The sequence below is a fragment of the Loxodonta africana genome, chromosome 22, assembly GCF_030014295.1.
Source record: "Loxodonta africana isolate mLoxAfr1 chromosome 22, mLoxAfr1.hap2, whole genome shotgun sequence".
NCBI classification, from domain to species: Eukaryota; Metazoa; Chordata; class Mammalia; order Proboscidea; family Elephantidae; genus Loxodonta; species Loxodonta africana.
This window is the reverse complement of record NC_087363.1, coordinates 60,181,774-60,200,523: the sequence shown is the minus strand read 5'-3', so window position 1 is coordinate 60,200,523 and position 18,750 is coordinate 60,181,774. Positions and strand designations below refer to the sequence as shown.

Genomic DNA, 18,750 nt, shown 5'->3' with positions numbered 1-18,750 from the left:
CCATAAGGTTTTCAAGGCTGTGATCTCTCAGAAGGAAATTGCCAGGCCTGTCGTCTGAGGTGTCTCTGGAGCTAGTGGTGGAGCACTTAAGTGTTTAGCCACCCGGGGACTCCAGTAGGGTCGTAGTGAGGCTTAAATGAGAGAATTCATTGAAAACTTCTTAAAAAATGATCTGGTGTGTGGTAAGTGTTCAATAATTAATTCATTTTCAAGTTTTTATTTTTTTTTCCTAATTATGAAGAGTCCCAATGTATTCCATTTTCTTAACGCTTTCAAAATTATCACCTCTTTTCTCGAAAGAAGTATTCTATCCTTTTCCTCTTTAAACCCTTTATTCATTATTTTTATCACACAAAGGAATTCTAATAGGACTATCTCAACCACATATATTGGCCTTGCATAGGCGTGGTTTATAGATTATGACATATATTAAATCCCTCTGATAGTTTGCTTTGTAGAGTGATAGGAGTTATTTTTTACAAATGAAATTTTTTTAAATAAAGAAAAAAAACTTCCCCGAAATTTCTCTGTAAGCTTAAGTTTCAGTGGGTTGCATTTATTAATATGAATGCTTTCTGTGTGTAAATTGACCCCTTTTGTTTGGATGATATAATCTTTGTTTCGATCTGAAAATAGCAATAAGAGTTCTCTGTTTCACACCCCCTGCGTAAGTAAGAAAATGTTTCATTTGTGCTAAATGACACATTCCTGAATTGGTCACTGAGAACACCCCATGGCAGATCTTACTTATTTTGATGTTTGTTGACAAAGTGTTTCTCAGAATCTCTGTTTGCCTGGAGCAACAAAGGAAGAAGGAAAGTCAGGAATAGGAGAAGGGTATGGAATGTGTGGCTAATTGGCTCCATGAATAACTGCCACTTTTGCCATGAGACCAGAAGAACTGGATGGTGCCTGGCTACCATTACTGAACATTTTGATAAAGATTCTGTAGACAAATCCTGATCAAAGGGAGGAAAATGAAGAACAGAATTTCAAATTATCAGGGACTCCAGACTTTCTGGAGCCAAGGGGGATGAACCCCTGAAACTATTGCCCCGAGATAATCTTTAAAAAAGCTAAACCACAAATATCCCCTGGAGTCTTCTTAAAACCAAACAGTAGTTTAGCTTCACTAGTAAAAAACATCTGCCTTGAGCCTTATGCTCTTCTAAGAACTATCTATATGAGATCAGAGTGACAACAACTGAAAAGGTTAGATAGGAGCCTTAGGGGGCAGTGAGTTTATATTAATGGGGTAAGAACTACTCAGAAAAAGAGGATGAGAATGATTGTACAACTCCAAGAATGTAATCAGTGTCACTGAACTGTACATGTGGAAAGGGTTAAATTGATATATGTTTTACTGTGTATATTCTCAACAACAACAAAATAAAATTAGAGAAAAAAATACAGTTTCTCAGAGAGGTGTTCAGGCTAAAAATATCTCAGAGGAATCATATGGTAGGGCCAAAAGCTCAGGGATCAATTCGTGGAACATAAAGTCAGCTCCTTTAGAAGAAAGTTTTAGGCAAAGGTCCAGAGTAGCAAGCGAAAAAGCGCTATTTTATGCTGGTAATGGGTAGATGAGTTGACTAAGTGCTTGCTTAGTAAATAATGTTACCTTTTAAAAACATTTTTGTTTTTAGAAAAAGATGGTAGAAGATGCATACCAATGAGGTATCTAGTACATAAACATTATTTTCTATGTGAATGTGATAGGTTGTCTCTAACTTACACGAGTAGAGAGAATAATATCATGAACTCTGTGTACTCATTAGCCACCTTCAACAATTATTAACTCATGCCTCATCCTGTTTGATGTATACCCATTGCTTCCAAGTCAATTGTGACTCATAGTGACCCTATAGGCCAGGGTACAGCTACCTCATAGGGTTTCCAAGGCTGTAATCTTTATGAAAGCAAGCTGCCACATCTTTCTCCAGAAGGAGTAGCTGGTGAATTTGAACCATAAAGAACCATCTTTTCTTAGCATCCAAGCATTTTAACCACTACACCACGAGGGCTCCTTTGTTTCATGTATATGCCCCTCTAACTTATAAATCTCAGGCGTCATTTCATCTCTAAATGTTTCGGTATGTTAGACCTATCCCCAGAAAAATGCATGTACAAAAGTTGGCTTACAATTTTCTAGAGTTTGCCATTTGTAGCCCAGTTTAAGAATCAGTGGCTGCACTTAGTTGGAGGTGGGAGAGGGAAAACATTTCACGGAAGCCTTCTGTATGATACCCCAGCTGGTACATGTCTTATGCTCTAAGATTATTGTTCCTCCCAATTTACTTCTGCCCTTACCATCTATCTGTGATATTTAAGTCAAAGTCAGCTAGTGAGAAAAGGAAAAATGGGTGCCTAAAAAAGAGACTTAACCCCCAACCCCCATGATCATTAAGGTGTGTCAACTTGGCTGCGCCATGATTCGCAGCAGTTTCGCAGTTATGATGTAGTGTAGCAGCTATGTAATGATATAATCGCCTCCATGGTGAGATTTGATATAATGTAATCACCTCCATGATGAGATCTGCTATGAGTAACCAGTCATTTGAAAGGGAGTTTCCTTTGGGGTGAGGCCTGCATCCAGTATATGCGGACTCTCTGGCGGAGTTCACTGGCTTTTGCTCTGTCCGGATCCTGCATCCAGCTTCTCATCATCTGACCTCCAATTCTTGGGACTTGAGTTAGCAGCATACCTGCTGATCTTGGGATTTGTCAACCTGTGCAGCCTGTGAGCCAGAGGTCTGTTGGCTGGCCTGCCAATCTTGGGTTTGTCAACCCCTGAAGCTATGTGGGTCAGGAAAGCCTCCAGCCTGACTCACAAACTTGGAACTTTCTAGCCTCTACAACTGTGTGAGCCATTTCTTTGGTATAAATCTCTCTATGTGTATATATATACGTACACATACGCTTCACTGATTTTGCTTCTCTAGAGAACCCAGCCTAAAGTACCCGCCTTTGCCTCTCTTGACTCCTTTAGGATGGCCATATATATATGTGTGTGTGTATATATATATATTTTTTTTTTTGAGATGGATGAGTTATAGGATTTAACTCATCTACTTGAATGTGAAAGCAAAAATTCCAGTACTGCTACTAATAGAGCACATTATTTGTTGAGCATTTACTATGTGCCAAGTATTTTTCATGCATTGTATCGCTTAAGCTTAACAACCCCAGCAACTATAGGTAGGTAGTATCTATAATCCTATTTTGCTGATGGAAAATTGAGGCTCAAGGAAGTTTAGCAACTTGTTCAATGTTTGAACGCAGATTTGTCTCAAATTCCAGCCAGACGTTTAACAATACTAGACTGCCTCTCTCCAGTTCACACAGATAGCAGGCCATATGCTTAGCTGTGTGCCCCAAGCCGGTATATACGGAGTATTTTATAGGTTGGTACACTGTTTCTAGTAACTGCAATGGTGGTGGGATGAGATATTTCAGAGCATTGTGTAAGAATGTCCTTTAAAGGATGTGCTATTCTTAGATTTGATAGAAGCCAGGAAGAAGCCAGAGCCAAGATCTAGCAGCAAATTTTTAATTACCTATGAAGTATCTCTCATATCCAACTGCATCTTAGCATTTAAGTCCAGGGCACTATGATCTCTTATATATATAGCTGCAGGAGGCTCCCAGTTGTTTCTCCCGTGTCCACTCTAACCCCCATCTATATTGACCTTGGAGCAATGTTTTAAAAATGTAAGTCAGATCACGTCACTTCTCTGCCTTCAACCTCCCAAAGGTTTCCTATGAGTAGCAGAGAGGAAACTCGGGTTCCTTTCAGAGACCTACAAAGCCGCCCAGCCTCTGGCCCTGGCAGCCTCTGTCAGGACAGTCACTGTCCTGCTCCCTGCCCCAGCCTCTGTGGCAGGATCTTGTTGATCTTGTTCTTGCTCCACCAGTATACCCAGCCACTGCCCACCTCAGGGTCTTTGCTCTCCTTTGGAATCTCAGCACAGCTGGCGGCCTCTCATTATCTGGCTTCAGCCCAAACGTCAGCTACATAGAGTAGCCTTCCTGTCCTCAATTGCTGTTGTTTCATTTTCTGTATTAACGCTCGTCACTGTGTGAAATTCTTATTTTTTCATTGGTTGGTTAACTTTGCTTTTTTTAAGTTTGCATTTATCTTTTTATTTTTTTGATTTTGACTTAATTTCAGACTTAGAGAAAAGTTGTAAGAATAATACAAAGAATACCTACCTATATTCACCCAGATTCTGCAGTTGTTAACATTCTATTACACTTGCTTGATTCTCTCATTCTTTCTACACAACACACAGGCACACACACACTGTTTTTTCTAAACCACTGAAAACTTTCTCCACAATAAAGTTACAATTTAACCCTTTGTAATTAACAAGTATCACTTTTTATGTTTTGATTTCATTTTAATTCAACTCCTTTATTGGCTCTTTACTGTGCTTTCTACATAAAAACCAAAACCAGACCCACTGCCGTCGAGTCGATTCCGACTCATATCGACCATAGCCTCTGTTTAATACAATTCTGCATTTGAGAGTCTCTTGGTCAAATTTATGTAGCAGTGCTATTTATGTTTCCAGAATATAAATTATTTCATACTGTTGCCTGAGATACTGGATGACTTTTTTTTTTTAATAAACTTTATTTTTTAAAGCAGTTTTGGGTTTACAGGAAAATAGTACAGGAAGTACGGATAGTTCCCATATACGTCATTCACCCCCCCACCCACTCTTTTTCTGTTTACTTTGTTTTTTTATGTCTGTACTTCTGCAACTTAAATATAACTTCCATGGGACCGGGAACTTGGCTTTAGTTACTGCTTTCTCCTCAGTGCCTAGGAGTGCTTGATTTGTAAAGGGGCTCGATAAATACCTGGTGAATGAACGAATGAGTTATTATTGAGGGTAATTACAACATGCCTGCATGTAAAGCCCTTAGCACAGTGCATAAATGCCCATGAGCTGCTGCTCTTATGGGGGAGGTGACTAATTTTATAAAGCAAGTCTTAGCAATTGCCCACAAGAATACAATCCTGCAGGGATCTGGGGGGCCCCATAGTCTCATGATATGGACCCTGACGTCTATGTTGTTATGGGGCGACTGCTTTATGTCGGTTTCAGCTCGTGTAGACTTGACCTTCAAGCCTGCAGCATTCAGCTCTTATCTCTGACTGAGGGCTTTCTCAGTGACCTTTTGCTTAGGCCCAGAGCAACGTTTTCATCTTTGACAAACCTGACCACTGCCAGTTTCTGAAGACTCTCGGCCCTTATGAAAAGGAGTTATGCTGCTTGTGCTGTGGTAATCTCTAATACCCGAGAAACTGCGAACAATGGGGACATTGCGGGGCGGGGGGTGCTAACACGAAAAGGCATCTGCGATCCTGAAGCAGTGCTAAACTGGGCCACGTGGAAAAGTTCTAGCACACGGAAGGCTGCACTCGAAGTTCCCATCAGAGGGAGGAATTGGGCTTTTCTTACAATGAGCTATTATAAGCGCAGGACAGAACCACGTAATCGGGGCCCTTTGCAAAGCCATAAAAAATATGTCAAATATTATACCAACTCAGACTGTCTGGGCTTGAATGTAAGACAAAAACTTTCATAAGCAACAGGGTCCTCTTAATCCGATAAAATACCTAAAGAAAAACTTGGAGTGAGACACATTTTACCATTGTATAATAATTTTGTAGGTTTATTTGTTGTTTACAAAATTTTCAGTAGAGGAATTCTGCCTGAACATGTTTTTATATATTCATACCTACGGGCTTTTATGTTTGTGGAATTTACTGATTTTAAAAAATTATAAAGTGAATGTCATGTTCATTATGGAAATTATAGAAAAGAGGGAATAAAACAACCAAACAAAAAAAAACTTGTTGCCATCGAGTTGATTCTAACTCATAGTGACCCTATAGGACAGATTAGAACTGCCCCATAGGGTTTCCAAGGAGCAGCTGGTAGATTCAAACTGCTGACCCTTTGGTTAGCAGCCAAGCTCTTAACTGCTGCGCCACCATCATCTAGGGATGTTGTTGTTGTTAGATGCCATTGAGTTGGTTCCAACTCATAGTGACCCTTTGTACAACAGAATGAAACACTGCTTAGTCCTTCGCCATCCTCACAGTTACTGCTGTGTTTGAGCCTATTGTCGTAGCCACTGTGTCAATCCATCTTATTGAGGGTCTTCCTCTTTTTCACTGACCCTCTACTTTTCCAAGCATGATGTCCTTCTCCAGGGACTGGTCCCTCTCCTGGTAACATGTCCAAAGTACATGAGATAGAGTCTTCCCATCCACGTTTCTAAGGAGCATTCCGGCTGTACTTCTTCCAAAACAAATTTGTTCCTTCCTCTGGCAGCTCATGGTATTTTCAGTATTCTTTGCCAGCACCATAATTCAAAGGCATCAATTTTTCTTCGGTCTTCCTTATTTGTTGTTCAGCTTTCACATGTATATGAGATGATTGACAATACCATGGCTTGGGTCAGGCACGCCTTAATCCTCAAAGTGCCATCTTTGCTTTTTAACACATCACAGAGGTCTTTTGCAGCAGATTTGCCCAATGCAATGTGTCTTTTGATTTCTTCACTGCTGCTTCAATGGGTGTTGATTGTGGATCCAAGTAAAATGAAATCCTTGACAACTTCTGTCTTTTCTCTGTTTATCATGATGCTGCTTATTGGTCCAGTTGTGAGGATTTTTGTTTTCTTTGTATTGAAGCATAATCCATACTGCAGGCTGTAGTCTTTGATCTTCATCAGTAAGTCTAGGGACAATCTTTGTTAAGACTTGATTGAATCAGTCTTTTTTTTTTTTTATGTGTATGTTTAAACACATTTTTAAACCAGTTTATAATCATAGTATATGTAGTATTTCTAGCCTGCTTTGTGTTCCCATTTACAGTATGAACTTTCCCCCTTATTAAATAGTTTTATAAAATGTGGATTTTAATGACCGTATAGTATCTATCTGTGGTTGTTTTCATCTGGGGGTAATTTTGTACCCCAGGGGACATTTGACAATGTCTGGAGTGGAGACATTTTTGTTAGCCACAACTGGGTCCAGGAAGTGCTCCTGGCATCTAATAGGCAGAGGCCAGGAGAGTGCTGCTAAACATCCTATAATGCACAGGACAGCCCTCAAAACAAAGGGCTATTCTACCCAGAATGTCAGTAGTGCTGAGACTAAGGAACCCTGAACTATTTGGCTACCTTGGAATTAATTAGTTTTCATTGCCTGTTTTTGGATATTTCTCTATAATTTTTTGTTATTAGAAATTAGTGCTTGGCAAACTTTTTCTGTAAAGGGCCGGACCAATTGCCATTGAGTCAATTCCCCATAGTAAATATTTTAGGCGTTTCGGACCATAAGGTCTGTTACTCAACTCTGCTGTTACACTGTTGTAGCTCAGAAGCAGCCAGAGATAGTGGGTACAGCTATGTTTCATTAAAACCCTGTTTACAAACTAGGCAGCAGGCCCTCTGGTAGTAGTTTGCCTGGCCCTGTTACAGAGAATGCTCTGATGAACATTGTGCCTAAATCTTTGCCCCCATATCTGATGATTGCCTTAAAAGCTCTTGAAAGTATCATTGCTGGTTAAACACATTTGCGCCTTTTATAAAAGCTTATTTTTTAATCAATTTATTTTTATTTTATTTATTAAAGTTCTACTAATTTATTTTCTCACCCACACCATATGAGAACATCTGCTTAATGTGGCTTTCTAAGCAAACTTATGCCACCACAAATCTATCAGATTTGGAACTGCCTCCAGGAATGTGGAATGTGAAAGGCAGGGTTTGCAAATTTAAATGCCCACAGGAATCAGATAGGTGAATGCCTGAAGCAGGCCAGTTGTCAGGGTCAGAATGAAGTGTGGTAGGAATGTGGCAGGATGAAAAGCAGGTGCCCTGTCCAAAGAGGGAAGCTACTTCGCAACTCTGCCCAGTTCCTGGCCCACTACAGTATACTTCGGTATTGCTAGATCTTCTGATTTATCCAGAAAAGCCAGAAACACAGATTTTGGTATGAAAACTCCTAACTTTTAAATGTTGGTGGCAGTTTCATAAAATGCTAGATAATGTGTGGGCCACTAAATCATGCCTGTGAACTGCGCCCATGGGCTACTAGTTTGAGAACGTCTGGCTTAACTGTGACTCATAGAGGGATCCACGGCCAGAGAGGGAGGCCATGTGTTTTATACCTCCAGTGGTCAGCTGCCTCCCAGCATGCATAGATGAGAACTCTAAGAATTGGCAGTTTGGGGGCAAGTGCTGATAGAATAATCAGGAAAGGAAGATTTATTTCTTGGATTGTATACAGGGCTGTGAATCTATTAGGAAGACGGAGGGACTGTCACGTGTTGATTTCCTCAAGAAGTTTCCAAGGATTGTCAGAATTCTAGCCTACAACCCTTACAAAAGCCTACACAAACTGATCCCCCTGGCCTTAGCTTCTACCTTCTTACTCATAAATTAGCTTCAGCCACACTGGCTTCATTCCTTCATTGCGTTGAGTGCGTATTGTGTGCCAAGCCAGCCATGTTCTGGACAAAGGAGAGCATAGTGCAGGGGATCAAGAGCACTGGCAGGGTGTGGGTTGGGATTCTGAATAAGCTCAGAAGGGTTGTTAGGTGCCCTGGAGTTGATTCTGACTCATAGCGGCCCTATGTACGACAGAACCAAACGCTGACCGGTCCTGCGCCATCCATACAGTGAGTGCTGTATTTTAGACCATTGTTGTAACCGCCATATCAGTGCATCTCATTGAGGGGCTTCCTTTTTTTTTGCTCACTCTCTACTGTACTGAGCATGATGTCTTTCTTCAGGGACTGGTCCTTCCTGATAACGTGTCCAAAATACGTGAGACAAAGTCTCACCATTCTTACTTCAAAGGAGCATTCTGGCTGTACTTCTTCCAGTACAGATTTGTTTGTTCTTCAGGCAGTCCAGGGCATATTCACTATTCATCACCAGCACCATAATTGAAAGGCATCAATTCTTCTTTGGTCTTCCTTACTCATTGTCTAGCTTTCGCATGCATGTGAGACAATTGAAAGTATCACGGCTTAGATCAGATGCACATTAGTCCTCAAAGTCATAGCTTTGCTTTTTAATACTTTAAAGAGGTCTTTTGCAAAAGATTTGCTCAGTGCAATATGTCATTTGATTTCTTTACTGCTGGGCATTGATTGTGGATCCAAGTAAAATGAAATCCTTGACAACTTCAGCCTTTTCTGTTTATCATGATGTTGCTTATTGGTCCAGCTGTGAGGATTTTTGTTTTCTTTATGTTGAGGTGTAATCCATACTGAAGGCTGTAGTATTTGATCTTCATCAGTAAGTGCTTCAAGTCTTCTTCGCTTTCAGCAAGCGAGGTTGTGTCATCTGCATCCAGTAACCCCAGTGCCGTTGAGTCGATTCCGACTCATAACGACCCTATGGGACAGAGTAGAACTGCCCCGTAGAGTTTCTGAGGAGCACCTGGCGGATTCGAACAGCCGGCCCTTTGGTTAGCAGCCGTAGCATTTTACCACTACTCCACCACGGTTTCCATCATCTGCATATTGCACTTTATTCTGAGTCCTCATCCAATCCAGATGCTGCGCTCTTCTTCACATAGTCCAGTTTCTCAGCATACAGGTTGCTCAGCATACAGATTGAATAAGATGGTGAAAGGATACAACCCTCATTTTAAACCACACAGTATTTCCTTGTTCTGTTTGACCGACTGCCTTTTGGTCTGTGTACAGGTTCCACATGAGCACAATTAAGTGTTCTGGAATTCCCATTCTTTGCAATGTTATCCATAATTCATTATGATCCTCACAGTTGAATATCTTTGCATAGTCAATAAAATACAGGTAAATATCCTTCTGGTATTCTCTGCTTTCAGCTGGAATCCATCCAATATCAGCAGTGGTATTCCTTGTGCCATATCTTCTGAATCTGACTTAAATTTCTGGCAATTCTCTGAATTTTCATCAGCAAAAATTTACTTGTGTGTGATATTAATGATATTGTTTGATAATTTCTGTATTCTGTTGGATCAGCTTCCTTTGAATGGGTATAAATATGGATCTCTTCCAGTTGGTTCCCCAGGTAGCCATCTTCCAAATTTTTTGGCATACACCAGTGGGTGCTTGCAGTATAGCATCCGTTTGTTCAAACATCTTAGTTGGTATTCTCTCAATTCCTGGAGCCTTGTTTTTTGCCAGTGCCTTTAGTACAGCTTGGACTTCTTCCTTCAATACCATCAGTTCTCGATCATATACTGCCTCCCGAAATGATTGAACATTGACTAGTTCTTTTTGGTACAGTGAGTCCGTGTATTCCTTCCATCTTCTTTGGATGCTTCTTGTGCCATTCAATATTTTGCCCATAGAATCCTTCAGTATTGCAACTCGAGGCTTGAATTTTTCTTCAGTTTTTTCAGCTTGAGAAATGTTGAGTGTGTTGTTCCCTTTTGATTTTCTAACTCCAGGCCTTTGCATATTTCTTTATAACATAAGCATACCTCAGAGATAATGTGCTTTTGGTCCCGGACCACCTCAATAAAGCGACTATTGCAATAATGCAAGTCACCTGAATTTTTTGGTTTCCCAGTGCATGTAAAAGTTTTGTTTATACTATCCTGCAGTCTGTTAAGTGTACAGTAGTATTATGTCTAAAAAACAATGCACATACCTTAATTTTAAAAAATGCTAACCATCATCTGAGATTTCAGTGAGTTGTAATCTTTTTGTTGGTGGAAGGTTTTGCCCCAGTGTTGATGGCTGCTGACTGATCAGGGTGGTGGTTGCTGGATGGGGTGGCTGTGGCAAATTTCTCAATATAAGACAACAATGAAGTTTGCTGCATTGATTGCTTCTTCTTTTCACGAAAGATTTCCTGTAGCATGTGATACTATTTGATAGCATTTTGCCCACAGTAGAACTTCTTTCAGACCTGGAGTCAATCCTCTGAAATCCTGCCACTGCTTTATCAACTAAGTTTATGTAATATTCCAAATTGTTTGTTGTCATTTCAACAGTGTTCGCAGCATCTTCACCAGGAGTAGGTTCCATCTCAAGAAACCACTTTCTTTGCTCATCCATAAGAAACAACTCCTCATCCATTAAAGTTGTACCATGAGATTGCATGAATCAGTCACAGCTTCAGGCCCCACTTATAATTGTAGTTCTCTTGCTGTTTCCACCACTTCTGTAGTTACTTCTTCCACTGAAGTCTTGAACCCCTCAAAGTCATCCATGAGGGTTGGAATCCAAACTCCTGTTAATGCTGATATTCTGACCTCCTCTCATAAACCATGAATGTTCTTAATGGCATCTAGAATGGTGAATCTTTTCCAGAAAGTTTCATTTTACTTTGCCCAGATCCATCTGAGAAATCTGCCTGTGGCAGGTATAGCCTTATGAAATGTATTTCTGAAATAATGAGACTTAAAAATCAAAATGACTCCTTGATCCATGGCATGCAGAATCAATATTGTGTTAGCAGGCATGAAAACAACATTAATCTCCTGGTACTTCTCCATCAGAGCTCTTGAGTGACCAGGTACATTGTCAATGAGCAATGATATTTTGGAAGGAATCTTTTTTCTGAGCAGTAGGTCTCAACAGTGGGCTTCATTCAGTAAACCATGTTGGAAACAGATGCACCATCATCCAGGCTTTGTTGTTCCATTTATGGAGCATAGGCAGAGTAGATTTAGCGTAATTCTTAAGGGCCCTGGGATTTTAGAAATGGTAAACGAGCATTGGCTTCATCTTGAAGTCACCAGCTGCGTTAGCCCCTAACAAGAGTGTCAAGCTGTCCTTTGAAGTTTTGAAGCTGGGCATTGACTTCTCGCTAGCTGTGAAAGTCTTAGATGGCATCTTCTTCCAATATAAAAAAAAAATAATAAGGCTGTTGAAAATCTGTTGTTTAATGTCGCCAACGTCGTCAGTTATCTCAGCTAGATCTTCCGGACAACTTGCTGCAGTTTCTACATCAGCTCTTGTTGCCGCACCGTGCTTTTTCACAGGATGGAGACGGCTTCTTTCCTTAAACCTCATGAACTTTGAACCTCTGCGAACTTCAGGCTTTTCTTCTGCAGCTTCCTCACCTCTCTCAACCTTCGTAGAATTGAAAACAGTTAGGGTCTTGCTCTGGCTTAGGCTTTGGCTTAAGGGGATGTTATGGCTGGTTTGATCTTCTATCCAGACCACTAAAACTTTATCCAGATCAGTAATAAGGCTGTTTTGCTTTCTTATCATTCATGTGTTCACTGGAGTACCACTTTTAATTTCCTTCAAAAACCTTTCCTTTGCATTCACAACTTGGCTGTTTGGCACAAGCTTTGGCATCTCAGCTTTCGATATGCCTTCCTCACTAAGCTTAATCATTGCAGCTTTAGATTTAAAGTGAGAGACATATAACTCTTCCTTTCACTAGAACACCTAGAGGCCATTGTAGGGCTATTAATTGACCTAATTTCAATATTGTCATGTCTCAGGAAATAGGGAGGCCCGATGAGAGGGAAAGAGATGGAGGAACAGTCAGTTGGTGGACACACACAACATTTATTGATTAAGTTCACTGTCTTACATGGATGTGGTTCGTGACATCCCAAAACAATTACAATAGTAACATGAAAGATCACTGATTGCAAATCACCATAACAGATATAATAGTAATGAAAATTTTGAAATATTTCAAGAATAACCAAAATGTGATGCAGAGACGCGAGGTGAGTACATGCTGGTGGAAAAAATGGCACTGACAGACTCACCTTATGGTGCCACAGATCTTCAATTTGTAAAACACACAATGCCTGCAAAGCGCGGTAAAGCAAAGTCCAACAAACAAGGTATGCCTGTGCTTTGTCTTCTTGAGCTGCCCTTTGAAATCTTCTGTTCAGCTCTTTTATTCCATCATTTCTGCCATTTGCTTTAGCTACTCTGTATTTAAGAGCAAGTTTCAGAGTCTCTTCTGACATCCACTTTGATCTTTTTTTTCTTTCCTGTCTTTTTAATGATTGCTTCCTTCTTTTATGGTATCCTTGATGACATCCCACAACTTGTATGGTCTTGGGTCATCAGTGTTCAATGTGTCAAATCTATTCTTAAGATGGTCTCTAAATTCAGGTGATGCATACTCAAGATTGTACTTTGGCTCTCTTCAGGGGAGTTGTGGAAAGTAAGGCCAGAGAGGCAATGATCAGGGTGAAGTGGGGGGTAGGGACAGTGGGCGGGGCTCTCTATTCTTAACTTTTGTTAAGGTCCACCTGGAGAGCTTGTTAAAGATTTCTGGGCCCCACTCCCAGAGATTATGGTTCAGTGGATCCTAGATGGGATCTGAGAACTTGCGCTTCTAACAAGCACTCTGCACAGTACGTGTGTAGGAACTTAAAGGCCATTATAAGTAGTTAGGTTTTTCTCAGAGGTAAAAAAGGAGCCATTACAGATTTTTTTTTTTTTTTTGCAGAGGAGTGATGCGATCTGACATATTTTACAAAGATTACTCTAGTCACTGTATTGAAATAGCCTGTAAGAGAGCAAAGTCAGAAAACAGGTAGAAGACTGAAATTGGAGACGATTTCAAAAATCCAATGCAAAATGATGGCTTGAATCAAGTGCTGACAGTAAAAGTGGTGAGAATGGGTCCAATCCTGGATGTATTCTGAAGACGGAGCCATTATGTCTTGATGGAGTGTATGTAAGATATGGGGAATGAAAGGAGTCAAAGATGACCATGGTTTTTGGCTTGATCAACTAGTTGGAATGATACGAAGACCATTTTTTTACCTACAGAAATGGCTGTTTTCATCTGTTTCAACCTAGTGGAAGGATAGAGTTGCCAACTGCTAAGATGGAGAAGACTGTGGGAGGAGCTGGTTTGGAGAGGATGGTGGACATATTAAGTTTGAGATGGCTACAGTCTTCCTAATGGAGATATTGAGTTAGGCAATTGGATATATGAGTCTGGAATTTGGAGAAGTCTGGGCTGGGGCATTTAAATTCATGAGTCTGGGTGAGAACACCAAGGCCCTGAGTGTCAGTAGAGAAGATCATGCTCTGAGCCTTGAGGTACCCTGACATTTAAGAGAGAGAGAAGAGGAGAAAATTAGCAAAGGAGGCTGAGAAGACTTGACCAGAGAAGTAAGACAAAAACTGGAGAAGTGTGGGAAATTGGAAGCGAAGTTAAAAAAAAAAAAAATGTTAAAACCCCCCTTGCTGTTCCTTAGGGGTCCCTGAGTGGCACAAAGAGTTAAGTACAGGGCTCCTAACTGAAAGGCGGGTATTTTGAACCCACCACGAGGCATCCCAGAAGAAAGCCCTGACAGTCTGCTTCTGAAAGTTCACAGCCTTGAAAACCCTGTGGTGCTCAGTTAGTTCCACTCTGTAACACATGAGGTCTCTATGAGTTGGAATAGATTCGATGGCAACTAGTTTGGGTCTTTTTTTGAGGGGGTTGCTGTTCCTTGAACATGCCAGGCTTGTTGATACCTGAGGGCTCTTGGGCTTCGCTGGGATGCTCTCCCCATGAATAACTGCGGATCTCACTCTCTCAGCAACTTAAAGCTCCGTGCTTAAATGTCACCTTCTCTGTGAGCCTTTCCCAAACATCTTATATAAGGTTAGGACAGTTGCCTGGTATCTAGTTGGTACTCAAGCTGTATATGTCAAGTGAATGGTGAGCAGGTATGTAGCTCCTGTGGTAGCAGCAGATCTCCAGATGAGAGGGTACTAAAGACTTGTACTCAAGGTCTGGTGGTGTCCGTGGACCAGCAGCAACATCATCTGGGAGTTTGTTAGAAATGCCGGGTTTTGGACACTGCCCCATACCTACGAAATCACACTCTGCATTTTATTTGTGTGCCCGTTAAGGTTCGCATTCCAATTCTGTATTCAGTTCTCTATGTATGGCAAGAAGACAAGTAGCTACACTCTCAGGTGGCAGCAACTCAAAATAAGAGGTCGAAGCTATCAAAATCAGATCTCTTTTCGTAATTGCTTCTGTATTCAATCAGAGATTGTCATCAAACATTTTTCTTTTTAAACTGTGTGAATAAGCTTCCAGCAATATCTTATGCAGTTATCCAAGTGGATGAATTTCTTCTTAGTTTATTTGAATTGTCCTAAGTCAGAAGTGAGGATAAAGTGCATGGTGGCCAGCACATGGTGGCAGTCCTGAGTGAATGGATGTTAATTCTGTTTTCTATATTTTAACAAATCTTGCTGTTTAATCTGCCACAGTAACTGGGACCATCCTCAGCGCACAGGACCTCTGAATGTGTGCTTTAAAGTGAGGGGTGGATTGGGCTTATTGGCTCTTGCTGCTGCTTCCCCATGGGAACTTGATTTGGAAAATGGCGTTTTTATTCTTGGATTATAAATACGCTGCAGGCAGGCGGCTACCACTCTTAAACCTCTCCCACTTCTATTTGACCGGGATAAAAACTTGGTGTTCTTTTTATACTTATGACCTTTGACTTATTTAGTCTGAGAGAGAAGAAAAGAATATGTATTTGGAATTTTCTTATGAAAATACTTTTTTTTTTTTTTTCCTGAAGCTACTGAATATTGTTTATCCTACAACCAAACTATGCCAGCCTTGCAGTTTACAATAAACACATTGTTTTGTAGGCTATTAACTAAGGATAAAAACTTGTTAGGAGATTTTTGGTAGGACTGGTCTAGTTTATTATGTTAAAATTTCATCAAAAAGATTTGCTCTCCTTTCCTTCTGTATACATTTGTAACTCATTTCCTAGAATTCTGAAGCCTAATGGTCCTTCGACTCGACAGCAGCAGGTTTGGTTTTTGGAATGGTCCTTTGAAAAAATTTGGCAGGAGGGTGGTATGAAACTTTGTAGGCCAATAAATATGTGATATAAATTAATATATAGTTGTGTGTGTACACATAGAGTAATGTGAGTACACCTCTGGGTTTACACAGTTTTATCTTTCCCTCTTTGTCCTGTTTAAATCCTGGGTCAAAACTAGTTAACAGCAAGAGTGTTTCAGTCCTTTGCCACTGGGGAAAGAATAATTGAGACCTGAGATGATTTCTAACCCTGGCAAGTCTTTTAACTGTCTTCTTGAGGTGTTTACTTCTTCCTCTTTAGAAGTGGAATAATTATGCCACCCAGTGTTCTCACATGGATGCTTGTCCATACAAGACAGTACATGGAAAAACAGCTATAAATTTATATACATAGACTGTTTCTCTTTATAGAAGTCACCTCATTCTTTCCTCCAAATCTTGTAAAATTTCTGTTTAATAGAAAAGCTCAATTCTAGTTTGATAAAGCTTTCTTACAGACCCGGAGTCAGCACTTTTTTTTTTTTTTGCTAAGAGCCAGAGAGTAGAGATTATAGGCATTGTGGGCCATACTGTCTCTGTCACAACTTATCAAATCTGCTCTTTTAGGGAGAAAGCAGCCATAGACAGTATGGAGACTAACGGATGTGGCTTTGTGCCAATAAAACTTTATTTATCCTTCTTCTCTGAGAAAGCACCAAACGAGATGATGCTGGTACAGCGGGAGGGCCTGGAGACCCCAGGGGCCCAGGGAGGGGAACTCGTGGAGGCTTTGGCAACGGCCTATGGGGCCAGGGTCACAGCAGTGGTTGGGGCCTGGGACGAGGCCATGGAGCTCGCAGAGGCAAAGTTGAGGACAAAGAATAGCTCTCTGTCACTAGTCTGGGCCACCTGGTCAAGGACATGACGATCAAGTCCCTGGAGGAGATCTGTCTCTTCTCCCTGCCAATCAAGGAGTCCAAGATCATTGACTTCTTTCTGGGGATGGCCCTCAAGGACGAGGTTTTGAAAATCATGCCTGTGCAGAAGCAGACGTGTGCTCATCAGTAGACCAGATTCAGGGTATTGGTTGCCATCGGGGACTACAGCGGCCATATCAGCCCAGGTATGCAGTGCTCCACGGAGGTGGTTACCGCCATCTGTGGGGCCATCATCTTGGCCAAGCTCTCCATTGTCCCAGTGCAGCAAGGCTACTGGGGAAACAAGGTTGGCGAGCCCCATACTGTACCCTCCAAGGTGACCAGCTGGTGCGGCTCTGTGCTGGTGTTCCTCATCCCTGTGCCCAGAGATACTGGCGTAATCTCAGCCCCTGTGTCCAAGAGGCTGCTGATGATGGCCAGTATCGATGACTGCTACACCTTGGCCAGGGGCTGTGCTGCCAACCTGGGCAGCTTTGCCAAGGCCATCTTTGATGCTGTCTCCAAGACCTACAGCTATCTTACCCCTGACCTCTGGAAAGAGATTGTGTTCACCAAGTCTCCCTGCCAGGAACTCACTGACCATCTGTTAAAGACCCACACCAGAGTCTTCAGGAAGAGGACCCAGGCTCCAGCTGTGGCCACCACAGTGGTTTTTATACAAGAAAAATAAAGTGATTAAGCCAGGAGGTGGCAGAGGGGTGACTTTATTTATGGACACTGAAGTTTGAATTTTATGTAATTTTCATATACCCAGAAATATTGTTCTCTTGATTTTCTCCACCATTTAAAAATGTAAAGAACCATTCTTAGTTTACAGACTGTAGAAACACAGGCAGAGAAGCGGCCAGGTTTGGCTGGTGGGCTAACCCGTTAAGAGAAAAGGCATTGGGCTTATCAGCCTTAGTCACATCTAACCTTTCTTTACTAAACCCACTCCCGTCGAGTCGATCCCTACTCATAGCGACCCTATAGGACAGAGTAGAACTGCCCCGTAGAGTTTCCAAGGAGCGCCTGGTGGATTCGAACTGCCGACCTTTTGGTTAGCAGCCGTAGCACTTAACCACTATGCTACCAGGGTTTCCTTCTTTACTAAGTGTTCTTATTTTTGCTTTTTGTTTGCATCTGATTTTGATTCTTCTCCTTTAGGGCAAGATTCATATCTTTATTGTTCTTATTTTTTGTTAATTTTGATCAGACCTCTACTGAATAGATACCTTTGCGCAGATTGTACAGAACATAAGACTGTATTTTTGAGAGTATATGACCTGGGCTTGTGGCTTTGCGGCAGTTGTTGTTTTTTTCTGGGAACAATATAATTATGAGACTGAAAATAATCTTGGTACCTATCAGATGCGACTGTCCAAGTCATTTAAAAAAGCCAGTTTTCTCTGTCTTACCATTTTTTTAAGGGATTACGATTGCATAATTGGCCTTCTCTATAAATTGCCATTTAAAAAACATACGGAAAGTGTAGTGGTACAGGAGTGGGGTGGATAGCAAGTGATTGAATCTGTTTAATTTCCTTAAACTTACTGAACAAAAAGACCAATTATCTTCCTGAACATAAGGTGAGAAATCTGAGCTCCTTGTTGACTTGCTAAAAAAATAAAATCACTTCTAAATTAGAAATATTATGGGACTCTGTGCTCAATTTTATTTAACTTCTGCTTTACAAATATTGGAGGGAGTAAAACAGTTGATATCAGATGGGTATCCTCTCCCCCCACAATGAATACTGTTGTCAACCAAGATGGTAGTATCTCCAGCCACCACCTTATACTGACATGTGATGTGCCCCAGGATCTCTTTAGAGTGAAACTGATGGAAAATAACCAGTCAGTTATCCCAGAAGTGGCAAAGCTATCATGTGACAGCGAGGAGGTGATCCATTCCAATTCTCTTGCTATCACTTCAGTATCTGAATGAAGAAAGGAAAGAGCAAAAAAGATAGTTACAGTACAAGGACAAAAAGTTTCAAAGCCTTTGAATTTTTCCCCTCTAAAAAAAAAAAAAAATTTTTTTTTTTTTTTTT

General features: G+C 41.0%; 1 protein-coding gene and 1 pseudogene across 2 annotated transcripts in view; both read left to right on the top strand.

Annotated features, from left to right (window-relative positions):
- The window catches only part of MITF (melanocyte inducing transcription factor), a 281,453-nt gene that overhangs the window by 217,961 nt on the left and 44,742 nt on the right, over positions 1-18,750 (top strand). The window lies entirely within an intron of this gene.
- LOC135228499 (small ribosomal subunit protein uS5-like) overlaps positions 1-18,750 on the top strand; it is a 57,631-nt pseudogene extending 38,881 nt beyond the window's left edge.